The sequence below is a fragment of the Nycticebus coucang genome, chromosome 10 (assembly GCF_027406575.1).
Source record: "Nycticebus coucang isolate mNycCou1 chromosome 10, mNycCou1.pri, whole genome shotgun sequence".
Taxonomy (NCBI): domain Eukaryota; kingdom Metazoa; phylum Chordata; class Mammalia; order Primates; family Lorisidae; genus Nycticebus; species Nycticebus coucang.
Window position 1 is genome coordinate 128,352,748 of NC_069789.1, and position 12,319 is coordinate 128,365,066.

Below are 12,319 nucleotides of genomic sequence, written 5' to 3' on the forward strand. Positions count from 1 at the left end.
CTGGATTCGAACCCACCAGCTCAGGTGTATGTGGCTGGCACTTTAGCCGCTTGAGCCACAGGTGCCGAGCCTCTTTCTTTTCTTTCTTTTTTTTTAGAGACAGAGTCTCACTCTGTTTCCCTGGGTAGAGTGCCGTGGTGTCACAGCTCACAGCAATCTCTAACTCCTGGGCTTAAACAATTCTCTTGCCTCAGCCTCCTGGGTAGCTGGGATTACAGGGGCCCACCACAACGCCCAGCTATTTTTTGTTGCAATTTGGCCGGGGCTGGATTCAAACCTGCCACCCTTGGTATATGGGGCCAGTGCCCTACTCACTGAGCCACAGGCACCACCCACCCAGCCTTTTCTTTTTATTTATTTATTTATTTTTAAATTTTTTTTAGAGACAGAGTCTCACTTTGTTGCCCTTGGCAGAGTGCTGTGGCATCACAGCTCACAGCAATCTCCAGCTCTTAGGCTTGATTTTCTTGCCTCAGCCTCCTGAGTAGCTGGGACTACAGGCGCCTGCCACAACACCTGGCTATTTTTTATTTTTATTTTTTTGAGACAGAGTTTCAAGCTGTTGCCCTGGGTAGAGTGCTGTGGCATCACAGCTCACAGCAACCTCCAACTCCTGGGCTTAAGCGATTCTCCTGCCTCCACTTCCCAAGTATCTGGGACTACAGGCACCCGCCACAGTGCTCGGCTATTTTTTGGTTGCAGCCGTCATTGTTGTTTGGCGGGCCCAGGCTGGATTTGAACCCACCAGCTCAGGTGTATGTGGCTGGCTCCTTAGCCGCTTGAGCCACAGGCGCTATTTTTTTTATTGCAGTTTGGCCAGGGCCGGGTTCGAACCTTCTACCCTTGGTATATGGGGCTGGTGCCCTACTCACTGAGCCACAGGTACTTTACTTTTCATTTAGTGTTTTGAGTCTCCTTAAAAAAAAAAAAAATCTTTGCCTACCCCCAAATTTCCAAGATATTTGAATTCCTTTCTAGGAGCTTTTTTTTTTTTTTTTTTGTAGAGACAGAGTGTCACTTTATGCCCTTCGGGTAGAGTGCCATGGCATCACACAGCTCACAGCAACTTCCAACTCCTAGGCTTAAGTGATTCTCTTGCCTCAGCCTCCCGAGTAGCTGGGAGGACAGGAGCCCGCCACCATGCCCAGCTATTTTTGGTTGCAGTTCAGCCGAGGCCGGGTTTGAACCCGCCACCCTCGGTATGTGGGGCCGGCGCCTTACCGACTGAGCCACAGGCGCCGCCCCTTTCTAGGAGCTTTATAGTTACCATTTTTTTCTTTTTTCTTTTCTTTTCTTTTTTTTTTTTTTGCAGTTTTTGGCCAGGGCTGGGTCTGAACCTGCCACCTCCAGCATATGGGGCTGGCGCCCTACTCCTCTGAGCCACAGGCACCGCCCTAGTTACCATTTCTTCATTTTGTCCTGTAATCAACCAGTTTTATCTGAAAATGGCTTGATTCTAACTTCATTCTTCCAGGGTATTTTTTCTGCATATTGAATTCTGGGTTGGAAGTTTTTCTTTTAGTACTTTGAAGATGTTATTTCTTTGTCTTCTGACCACCATAGGTTCTGAAGAGAAGTTACTGGTAATTTGTATTATTGTTCCACTTTTCCTTGGGCTGCTTTCAAGATTTTCTCATCGTTATTGATTTCACTAGCGCCATGGTATGTGTTGAGTGTTTTAAGAAATATTTATTATACTTGTGCTTTGCTGAGTTTCTTAAATCTGTGAGTTTATTATATTTTCTACCAAATTCGGGGAAGTTTGGGCTGCTATTTCTTCAAATACTTATTTCAATTCTTCTTTTTCTCTCAGGTACCCCAATTACACATATGTTCATCTTTTTTCTTATTGTTTCCAAAGTCCAGAGGTGCCAAATATGTGCCTCAGATAGGGTTTCTAGCAATTTTCCTGCCCTTTCTCCAATTTTTGTTGCACACCCTTGGTAAAGGCCCATGGAGTGTGCTTGGCCATGAGTACAGACTTTGTATATGGGGATGTTAGGGATTAGCCGTCATACTAACCTTTGTTTCATCTCTAGAAATTCATTAAAAGTTCAGTCTTCTGGGTGGCACCTGTGGCTCAGTGAGTAGGGCGCTCGGTGGCGGGTTTGAACCTGGCCTCCGCCAAACTTCAACAACAACAAAAATAACTGGGCATTGTGGTGGGTGCCTGTAGTCCTAGCTACTCAGGAGGCTGAGGCAAGAGAATTGCCTTCATCCTTGGTGGAACAGTGGGAGGAGCCCAGATGGGTAAGAAGACTGAATTTCCAGCAAGACTGGAGGTTTCTGTGAGCTGTGACACCACAGCACTCTACCAAGAGTGACAAAGTGAGACTCTGTCTCTAAAAAAAAAAAATAAGAATAAAAAAGTTCGGTCTTGGCTCGGTGCCTGTGGCTCAAGTGAGCCACCTGAGCTGGTGGGTTCGAATCCAGCCCAGCCCACCAAACAACTGACGGCTGCAACCAAAAAATGGCTGGGCGTTGTGGTGGGTGCCTGTAGTCCCAGCTGCTTGGGAGACGGAGGCAGGAGAATCGCTTGAGCCCAGGAGTTGGAGGTTGCTGTGAGCTGTGATGCCACGTTGCCCTACCCAGAGCGACAGCTTGAGGCTCTGCTCGGGAAAAAAAAAAAAAAGAAAAAGTTCAGTCTTTGGATGGTCCCTGTGGCTCAGTGGGTAGGTCACCGGCCCCATATACTAAGAGTGGTGGGTTCAAACCTGGCCCTGGCCAAACTGCAACCAAAGAATGTCTGGAAGTTGTGGTGGGTGCCTGGAGCCCCAGCGCCTCAGGAGGCTGAGGCAAGAGAATCACCTAAGCCCAGAGGTTGGAGGTTGCTATGAGCTGTGACACCACAGCACTCTATGGAGGTCGATAAAGTGAGACGCTGTCTCTACAAAAAAAAAAGTTCAGTCGTCTTACCCATCTGGGCTCCTCTGACTCCCACTGCTCTACCAAGGATGAAGGCAACCATGCTTCTCAGTTTTTTTTTTTTTTTTTGAGACAAGAGTCTTACTCTGTCACCCTGGGTAGAGTGCTGTGCTGTCATAGCTCACAGCAACCTCAAACTCCTGGGCTCAAGAGATCCTCTTGCCTCAGCCTCCCAAGTGGCTGTGATTATACGTGCCCACCACCACGCCGGGCTAGTTTTTCTGTTTAATTTCATTTCATGCAGACAGTCTCACTTTGCTGCCCTTGGTAGAGTGTCCTGGCGTCATAGCTTATGAAACCTCAAACTCTTAGGCTCTAGTGATTCTCTTGCCTCAGCCTCCCATGTAGCTGGGACTATAAGCACCAGCCACAACGCCCAGCTAGTTTTAGAGACCAGGTCTTGCACTGGCTCAGGCTGGTCTTGAATTCCTGAGCTCAAGCAACCTGTCTCAGCCTCCCAGAATGCTGGGATTACAGGCATGAACCACCATGTTGCCGGCCAGCCTCCTTGTTTTAACTAGGTGCAGAATCCAGATTCACATCTAGAAAAAACTGTGCTCCTTCAGTTCCCTTCCCCCTCAAGCCAGCTCAGTTTTTATAGTCAGGTCTCTTCTCCCACCCCCTTATTGTTCTTTTCTTTCTTTTTCTTCTTCTTCTTCTTTTTTTCTACAAAGAGAAAGTTTAGAGCACATTGAGAGTTGGAAGTGGGTGTCTCTCATGAAGGAGACAAAGAGAGAGACCCCACCCCCTTACTCGAATCATTTTCCCCAAAGTTCCTTTTATCATAGATGGAGCCAATTAGATCGTGCCGGGAAATGGTTCTGAAATTGGTTGCTGGGCCAAGTCTAGTAAAGCAGAGCCTGGAAAATAGGCTCATATGATTAAAATTGTTTTTATTTATTTTTAATTTTGTTAAAATTTCAGATTAATATGAGGGTACAATTATAATATTTGCATTTGTTAGGTAAAGTCCCTGTTGCAGTTGTGTCCTGCACCCAGGGGGGTGTGCTATATATATATATAGGGTGTATATATATATATATACACCCTTATATATATATATATGTATAAGGGTGTATATATATATATTGTGCCCATTAGGTGGGACAATCCGCTCTCTCCTCCCTTCTGCCCCCTCCCCCCAACTTGAATTCAATTGAGTTTTTCTCTTGTGTGGATGTGTATTAGTTTGTCTACTGGCTTCACATTGGATACTTGCTTTTTTTTTTTTTTTTGAGACAGCGTTTCACTATTTCACCCTTGGTAGAGTGCTGTGGTGTCACAGCTCACAACAGCCTCAAACTCTTGGGCTTAAGCGATTCTCTTACCTCAGCCTCCCAAATATGGGATTATAGGAGCCCAGGTAGCTGGGGCTACAGGCGCCTGCCACAATGCCCGGGTATTTTTTTGTAGCAGTTGTCATAGTTGTTTAGCTGGCCTGGGCTGGGTTTGAACCTGGCTTCCTCACTGTATGTGGCTGGCACTGTAACCACTGTGCTACGGGCGCCAAGCCTGGATACTTAAATTTCCATTCTTGTGATACTTTACTAAGAAGAATATGCTTCAATTCCATTCTTTTGTTAATACAAAAGATGCACAGTCTCCATCTTTTTAATGGATGAATGGTATTCTATAGTATATATATACCATAGTTTATTAATCCCTTCTTGGGTTGGTGGGTACTTGGGTTGTTTCTACATTTTGGGATTAACATTTTTTAAAAAATGTTTATATAATATACATTCATATTTTCCAGGTACATGTGATAATTTAATACATTCATATAACTTGTAAAGATCAAATAAGTATAATTAGGATATCTATCATCTTAAATATTCATCTATTTTTATTTTATTTTATTTTGAGACAGAGTCTCACTATGTTGCCCTTGGTAGAATGCCGGGGCATCACAGCTCACAGCAACCTCAAACTCTTGGGGTTAAGTGATTCTCTTGCCTTAGCCTCTCAAGTAGCTGGGACTGTAAGTGCCCACCACAACGCCTGGCTATATTCATCTAGTTTTAATGCTAGAAATATTCAAATTATTCTCTTCTAGTTATTTTGAAATATAAATAGATTACAGTAAATTATTGTCATCCTGCTGATCTATTGGATACTATCTTTTTTTTTTATTGGATACTATCTTATGATTTATTTATTTATTTTATTTTATTATTATTTTTTGAGACAGAGTCTCAAGCTGTTGCCCTGGGTAGAGTGCTGTGGTGGCACTGCTCATAGCAACCTCAAACTCTTGGGCTTAAGTGACACTCTTGCCTTGGCCACCCAAGTAGCTGGGACTATAGGTGTCCGCCATAACACTCAGCTATTTTTGGTTATAGTTGTCATTGTTTTTTGGCGGGCTGGGGCTGGATTCAAACCCGCCAGCTCCAGTGTATGTGGCTGGCACCTTAGCCTCTTGAGCTACAGACACTGGAGCCTTTCTTATGATTTTTTTTTTTTGGCAGAGGCTGGGTTTGAACCCACCACCTCTGGCATATGGGGCCGGTGCCCTACTCTGTTGAGCCACAGGCACTGCCCATCTTATGATTTTTTTTTTTTTTTTTGGAGACAGAGCCTCAAGCTGTTGCCCTGGGTAGAGTGCTATGGCATCACATCTCACAGCAATCTCCAACTCCTGGGCTCAAGTGAGTCTCTTGCCTCAGCCTCCCAAGTAGCTGGGACTACGGGCGCCTGCCACAATGCCTGGGTATTTTTTGGTTGTAGTTGTCGTTGTTTGGCAGGCCTGGGCTGGATTCAAACCTGCCAGCTCTGGTATATGTGGCTGACGCCCTAGCTTCTTGAACCACAGGCCCTGAGCTGATTTTTTTTTTTTAATGGTGGATGAGGGTTTTTTTTTTTTTTTTTAAAATCATAGCTGTGTATATTAATGCAATCATGGGGCACCATACACTGGTTTTATATAGCATTTGACATATTTTCATCACACTGGTTAACATAGCCTTCTTGGCATTTTCTTAGTTATTGTGTTAAGACGTTTATATTTTACATTTAGTAAGTTTTACATGTACCCTTGTAAGATGCACCTTAGGTGTGGTCCCACCAATTACCCTCCCTTCTTATGATTTTTTTAATGTAAGAAAAGTCTTGCCTATCTGGGACCAGTGAAGTCTTTAGTCTTATTTAGTAGCTGTTCTAATCTTGGGGAGTTGTTTATTAATTTGGTTGTCACCAGCCAAGTATGGGAAAAACTTCCCATTTGACATAGCAGGATCTATTTTTGACTTCAACTCTAAGAACTCCTGGAAGCAAGTCTTAGATAGATACCTCATTTACCTGTTCATTAGCATCCTTGGTGAATGTTATCAGAGATTCACTAAGCGTAGTAAGTCACAGTGTGACAGTTTGTCACAGCTGGAAGGAATCTCAGGAATCTCCTCCAGCCCTCTTACTTTACGATGACATAACTGAGCTCCAGCGAGAGGAAAGGACCTGCTTAAAGTCTCACGTAAGGTGATGGCACAGCTGGGACAAAGACCCTGGTCTTCTGACCCTCCCAGCCCAGGGCCTTCTTCCTCTGATCACAATTGGCATCAAAGGCAGAGCACTAAATCATGCTTGACGTTTTAATAATTGCTTTGTCAGAGTTGATTTAGAATCCACAGAGACAGGAATGTCTGGAAATTAAAGTGTAGGAAGCGCCTGGTCGCTGGGTGTGTAATTGTAGACGGGAGTAATTGACCTGAGCAGGGGCGGGGCTTGCTGCCGGAACTCGCGGATCTGCAGTCTCCCCCTGCGCAGGGTTCCCAAAGTGTCACTCCACATTTTCCCCTTTTCCTTCTTTTTTCGGTCCGTTTCCTGCCTTCTTCCTTTCTTCCACCGCTTCTTTACACACCATTCCCCCCCGTTTCTGTAATCTTTGTTTCCTTCCCTGCTAACCTCTGACATAAAGTATTAATTTTTGGCATTTCCCCCCCTTTCTTTGAAGTGCTCCTTCTGGCTACAAAAACTTCCAATTAAGTTTTTTAAATAAAAGATAGAAGTTAAAAGCAACTGCTGCCGGGGGTTAGCAGGATGGAAACTTGTAGTTGCTTGAAGCTGTACTTCAAAAAGAGAAAACTCAATTTTAAAAGTGTAGAGGCTTATTCATAAAATACGTTTTGTTCAGAAAAAATGATTCTGCGGGTTCTCCAGGCAGTGGAGAAGGGAAACTGGTAGGTCACTTGTTCTATTGTATTTATTTACAGATTCTTCCTTTCTATCTAATATTTTTATTCTTTTATAAAAGTACAGGGAAAAATTTGAGCCTCTGGATCCTCGTTTATTCTGTTCTCAGTAACTTTTTTTTTTTTTACTACAAAATACAAACTTCATCAGTTCATAAAATATGTACTTTCAATATACATTTTAAGTAGAAATCTTACTGTCAATGATTTTATAATTTGAAATATGCTATATGCATTATAAAAAGATAAACATATAAATGTATAAATTTACATTTATATAATTATACTCTACATAAATTCAGTATAATTTTTAAGTCTCTTCTCCAAATTCTTTTTTTTTTTTCTTTTTCTTTTTTTTTTTTATTGTTGGGGATTCATTGAGGGTACAATAAGCCAGGTTACACTGATTGCAATTGTTAGGTAAAGTCCCTCTTGCAATCATGTCTTGCCCCCATAAAGTGTGACACACACCAAGGCCCCACCCACCTCCCTCCTTCCCTCTTTCTGTTCCCCCCCCATAACCTTAATTGTCATTAATTGTCCTCATATCAAAATTGAGTACATAGGATTCATGCTTCTCCATTCTTGTGATGCTTTACTAAGAATAATGTCTCCCACGTCCATCCAGGTTAATACGAAGGATGTAAAGTCTCCATTTTTTTTAATGGCTGAATAGTATTCCATGGTATACATATACCACAGCTTGTTAATCCATTCCTGGGTTGGTGGGCATTTGGGCTGTTTCCAAATTTTGGCGATTGTAAATTGAGCTGCAATAAACAGTCTAGTACAAGTGTCCTTATGATAAAAGGATTTCTTTCCTTCTGGGTAGATGCCCAGTAATGGGATTGCAGGATCAAATGGGAGGTCTAGCTTGAGTGCTTTGAGGTTTCTCCATACTTCCTTCCAGAAAGGTTGTACTAGTTTGCAGTCCCACCAGCAGTGTAAAAGTGTTCCCTTCTCTCCACATCCACGCCAGCATCTGCAGTTTTGAGATTTTGTGATGTGGGCCATTCTCACTGGGGTTAGATGATATCTCCGGGTTGTTTTGATTTGCATTTCTCTAATATATAGAGATGATGAACATTTTTTCATGTGTTTGTTAGCCATTCGTCTGTCGTCTTTAGAGAAAGTTCTATTCATGTCTCTTGCCCATTGATATAAGGGATTGTTGGCTTTTTTCATGTGGATTAATTTGAGTTCTCTATAGATCCTAGTTATCAAGCTTTTGTCTGATTGAAAATATGCAAATATCCTTTCCCATTGTGTAGGTTGTCTCTTTGCTTTGGTTATTGTCTCCTTAGCTGTACAGAAGCTTTTCAGTTTAATGAAGTCCCATTTGTTTATTTTTGTTGTTGTCGCAATTGCCATGGCAGTCTTCTTCATGAAGTCTTTCCCCAGGCCAATATCTTCCAGTGTTTTTCGTATGCTTTCTTGGAGGATTTTTATTGTTTCATGCCTTAAGTTTAAGTCCTTTATCCATCTTGAATCAATTTTTGTGAGTGGGGAAAGGTGTGGGTCCAGTTTCAGTCTTTTACATGTAGACATCCAGTTCTCCCAACACCATTTATTGAATAGGGAGTCTTTCCCCCAAGGTATGTTCTTGTTTGGTTTATCAAAGATTAGGTGGTTGTAAAATGTTAGTTTCGTTTCTTGGTTTTCAATTCGATTCCAAGTGTCTATGTCTCTGTTTTTGTGCCAGTACCATGCTGTCTTGAGCACTATGGCTTTGTAGTACAGACTAAAATCGGGTATGCTGATGCCCCCAGCTTTATTTTTGTTACAGAGAACTGCCTTAGCTATACGGGGTTTTTTCCGGTTCCATACAAAACGCAGAATCATTTTTTCCAAATCTTGAAAGTACGATGTTGGTATTTAGATAGGAATGGCATTGAATAGGTAGATTGCTTTGGGAAGTATAGACATTTTAACAATGTTGATTCTTCCCATCCATGAGCATGGTATGTTCTTCCATTTGTTAATATCCTCTGTTATTTCCTTTCTGAGGATTTCATAGTTTTCTTTATAGAGGTCCTTCACCTCCTTCGTTAGGTATATTCCTAGGTATTTCATTTTCTTTGAGACTATGGTGAAGAGAGTTGTGTCCTTAATTAGCTTCTCATCTTGACTGTTATTGGTGTACACAAAGGCTACTGACTTGTGGACATTGATTTTATATCCTGAAACATTACTGTATTTTTTGATGACTTCTAGGAGTCTTGTGGTTGAGTCTTTGGGGTTCTCTAAGTATAAGATCATGTCGTCAGCAAAGAGGGAGAGTTTGACCTCCTCTGCTCCCATTTGGATTCCCTTTATTTCCTTGTCTTGCCTAATTGTATTGGCTAGAACTTCCAGCACTAGGTTGAATAGTAAAGGTGACAGAGGACAACCTTGTCTGGTTCCAGTTCTAGGAGGAAAAGCTTTCAGTTTTACTCCATTCAGTAAAATATTGGCTGTGGGTTTGTCATAGATAGCTTCAATCAGTTTTAGAAATGTGCCACCTATGCCTATATTCTTCAGTGTTCTAATTAGAAAAGGATGCTGGATTTTATCAAATGCTTTTTCTGCATCTATGGAGAGGATCATGTGATCTTTATTTTTGCCTCTGTTAATATGGTGGATAACGTTTATAGACTTGCGTATGTTAAACCAACCTTGCATCCCTTGTTCTCAGTAACTTTAATCAGTTTAATATTGAGATTCCATCTTTATTGGATAAAAGCCTTTTATGAGGTACTTATGTATATTTCCTTTTATGTGCTATTTTATATATACAGAGAATATAGGTAAGGGTTTCAGATTTCTCTTGTTTAGCAATTTTTTTGTTCTTTTTTTTTTTTTTTTTAGAGACAGAGTCTCACCCTGGGTAGAGTGCTGTGGTGTCACAGCTCACAGCAACCTCCAGCTCCTGGGCTTAGGTGATTCTCCTGCCTCATCCCCACCCCCCCCTCCAGTAGTTGGGACCACAGGCATTCCCTAGAACGCCTGGCTATTTTTTTGCTGCAGTTTTGCCAGGGCTGGGTTCGAACCTGCCACCATTGGTATATGGGGCCGTTGCCCTACTCACTGAACCACAGGTGCTGCCCTTTTGTTCTTAAATTCTATTTACAATAGACACCCTAGACAGTGTGTGTGTGTGTGTGTGTGTGTGTGTGTGTATTCTGCGGGGAATCACAGAAGGGGTGGGGAGTAAGTGGCTGGGGTTTGGTTTTCTGAGCATGTTTTATTGCCAGGAGAAAACACCTGTGGCAGGACTTGTCTCTCCCCTTCAGCTCAGCCCACCTCTGGCCGGACGTTCTAGCCACGCCTTTAATTCAGCATTTGGAGACCCAGCAAATCAAAGTGTGGGTTCCCTAAGAAAAACTGGAGCTGATCAGCACCATGGAGAAAAAACAGGGATGGCCTTTGAAAAAAAATATTATTTTTTAAATTTTCATTTTTTAAATTTAAATTTTTATTTTTTTCATGTCAGATGGGTAATGTGCCAACATCGTAACAAGATTTGTGGGAGGCATATCTCATGCATACGCATGAAAACCCAATCATGCTTATGAACTATGAAAGGATCTCATTTTCATTTTTTTGAGACAGGGTCTCACTTGTCACCCTCAGTAGAGTACTGTGTTGTCACAGCTCACAGCAACCTCAAATTCTTGGGTTCAAGCGATTCTCTTGCCTCAGCCTCCCAAGTAGCTGGGAATACAGGCACCTGCCACAACGCCCAGCTGTTTTTGGAGATGAGGTCTTGCTCTGGCTCAGGCTGGTCTTGAACTCATGAACTCGGGTGATCTGCCTGCTTCAGCCTCCCAGAGTGCTAGGATTATAGGCAGGAGCCAGTATGCCCAGCCTTCTTTTTCTCATTTTCATCATAAATCCAAAGGAAAAATTCAAGGATGAAGAAAAGAAACAATCATCAAATAATGTCGTTGTGTTTCAAACTGCAGGCTGTCACCTGTTAGTGAATTGTGAAATCAATTTAAAGGTTCATGACTAGCATTAAAAAAAAAAAAAAAAAAAGGATGGTGGCACGTGTTGTCCCAGCTACTTGAGAGGCTCAGGCAGGAGGATTGCTTGAGCCCAGGAGTTTGAGGCTATAGTGAGCTAGCTGTGACTGCACCTGTGAATTGCTACTCCCTCCAGCCTGTAAGTGAGACTGTATCTGTCTCAGAAAAAAAAAAAGAGTAAAAGAAAATGATGCAAATAAATACACATGGCAAACTGAAGGTAAATATTGTTTTGTGAATCTTTATAAATGTTTATTTATTTATTTATTTATTTATTGAGACAGAGTCTTGACCTCGGTAGAGTGCTATCATGTTATAGCTCACAGCAACCTCAATCTCTTGGGCTCAAGTGATCCTTTTGCCTCAGTCTCCCAAGTACCTGGGACTATAGGCGCCTGCCATGAGGCCTGGCTTTTTTTTTTTTTTTTTTTTAGTTGAGACAGGATCTGGATCTTGCTAGGCTAGTCTTGAATTCCTGAGCTCAAGCAATCCACACACCTTGGCCTCCTAGAGTGCTGGGATTATAGGTATGAGCCTCCACGCCCGGCCTATATGTGTGACACACAAACACATTGGGGTATGATACAAAAAGTGTGTCTTCTCAGATTTGGGCACGAAAGAGGTCTGAGAAGCAGCTGTGTGCCACACCTCCCCTCTGGGAAGGACTTCCACACTTACAGGGAAGCCTCACTTCTTGCCCCAGCAAGAGCAGAGAACTCCTAGGAAACAGAGGGATTGGGGGGTGGGGCGAGTGCTGATTTTTCAGGGGTGTCTAACCTGCCACATGCTTATTTTTTGAAGATTGTTATGATTATCTCAAAAAGTATGTTTTGCTCATCAGCTACCAGCTATTAGTGTTTGTGTATTTAATGTGTGGCCCAAGATAGCTTTTATTCTTCCAATTCGAGGCAGAGGGAAAAAAAAAGGTTGGACACTCATGAATTCTAGGTGGTGTCTCCAGGCAGTGGGACAGGGAGTCTCTAGGTCCCAGAGCAGCTTGAAATCTTACAACCACAAGGCTCCATCTTATCACTGCCAGTAAATGCTGGGTGCAGTTCTATGGAGTATGCAAGGCAGGCAGGCAGGCCCTAAAAGGCTAATAATAGGCTTGTATGGCTCAGTGCCAGTATCTCAGCAGTTAGGGCGCCAGCCACGTCCACTGAGACAGGTGGTGTGAACCTGGCCCCGGCCTGCTAAACAACC

General features: G+C 42.6%; 1 non-coding gene across 1 annotated transcript; it reads right to left on the reverse strand.

Annotated features, from left to right (window-relative positions):
* Positions 1-10,578: 10,578 nt before the first annotated feature.
* Positions 10,579-10,679, reverse strand: LOC128598030 (small nucleolar RNA U13). The gene has a single exon (XR_008383545.1). It is a non-coding gene; the product is annotated as a small nucleolar RNA U13 (small nucleolar RNA).
* Positions 10,680-12,319: the final 1,640 nt, after the last annotated feature.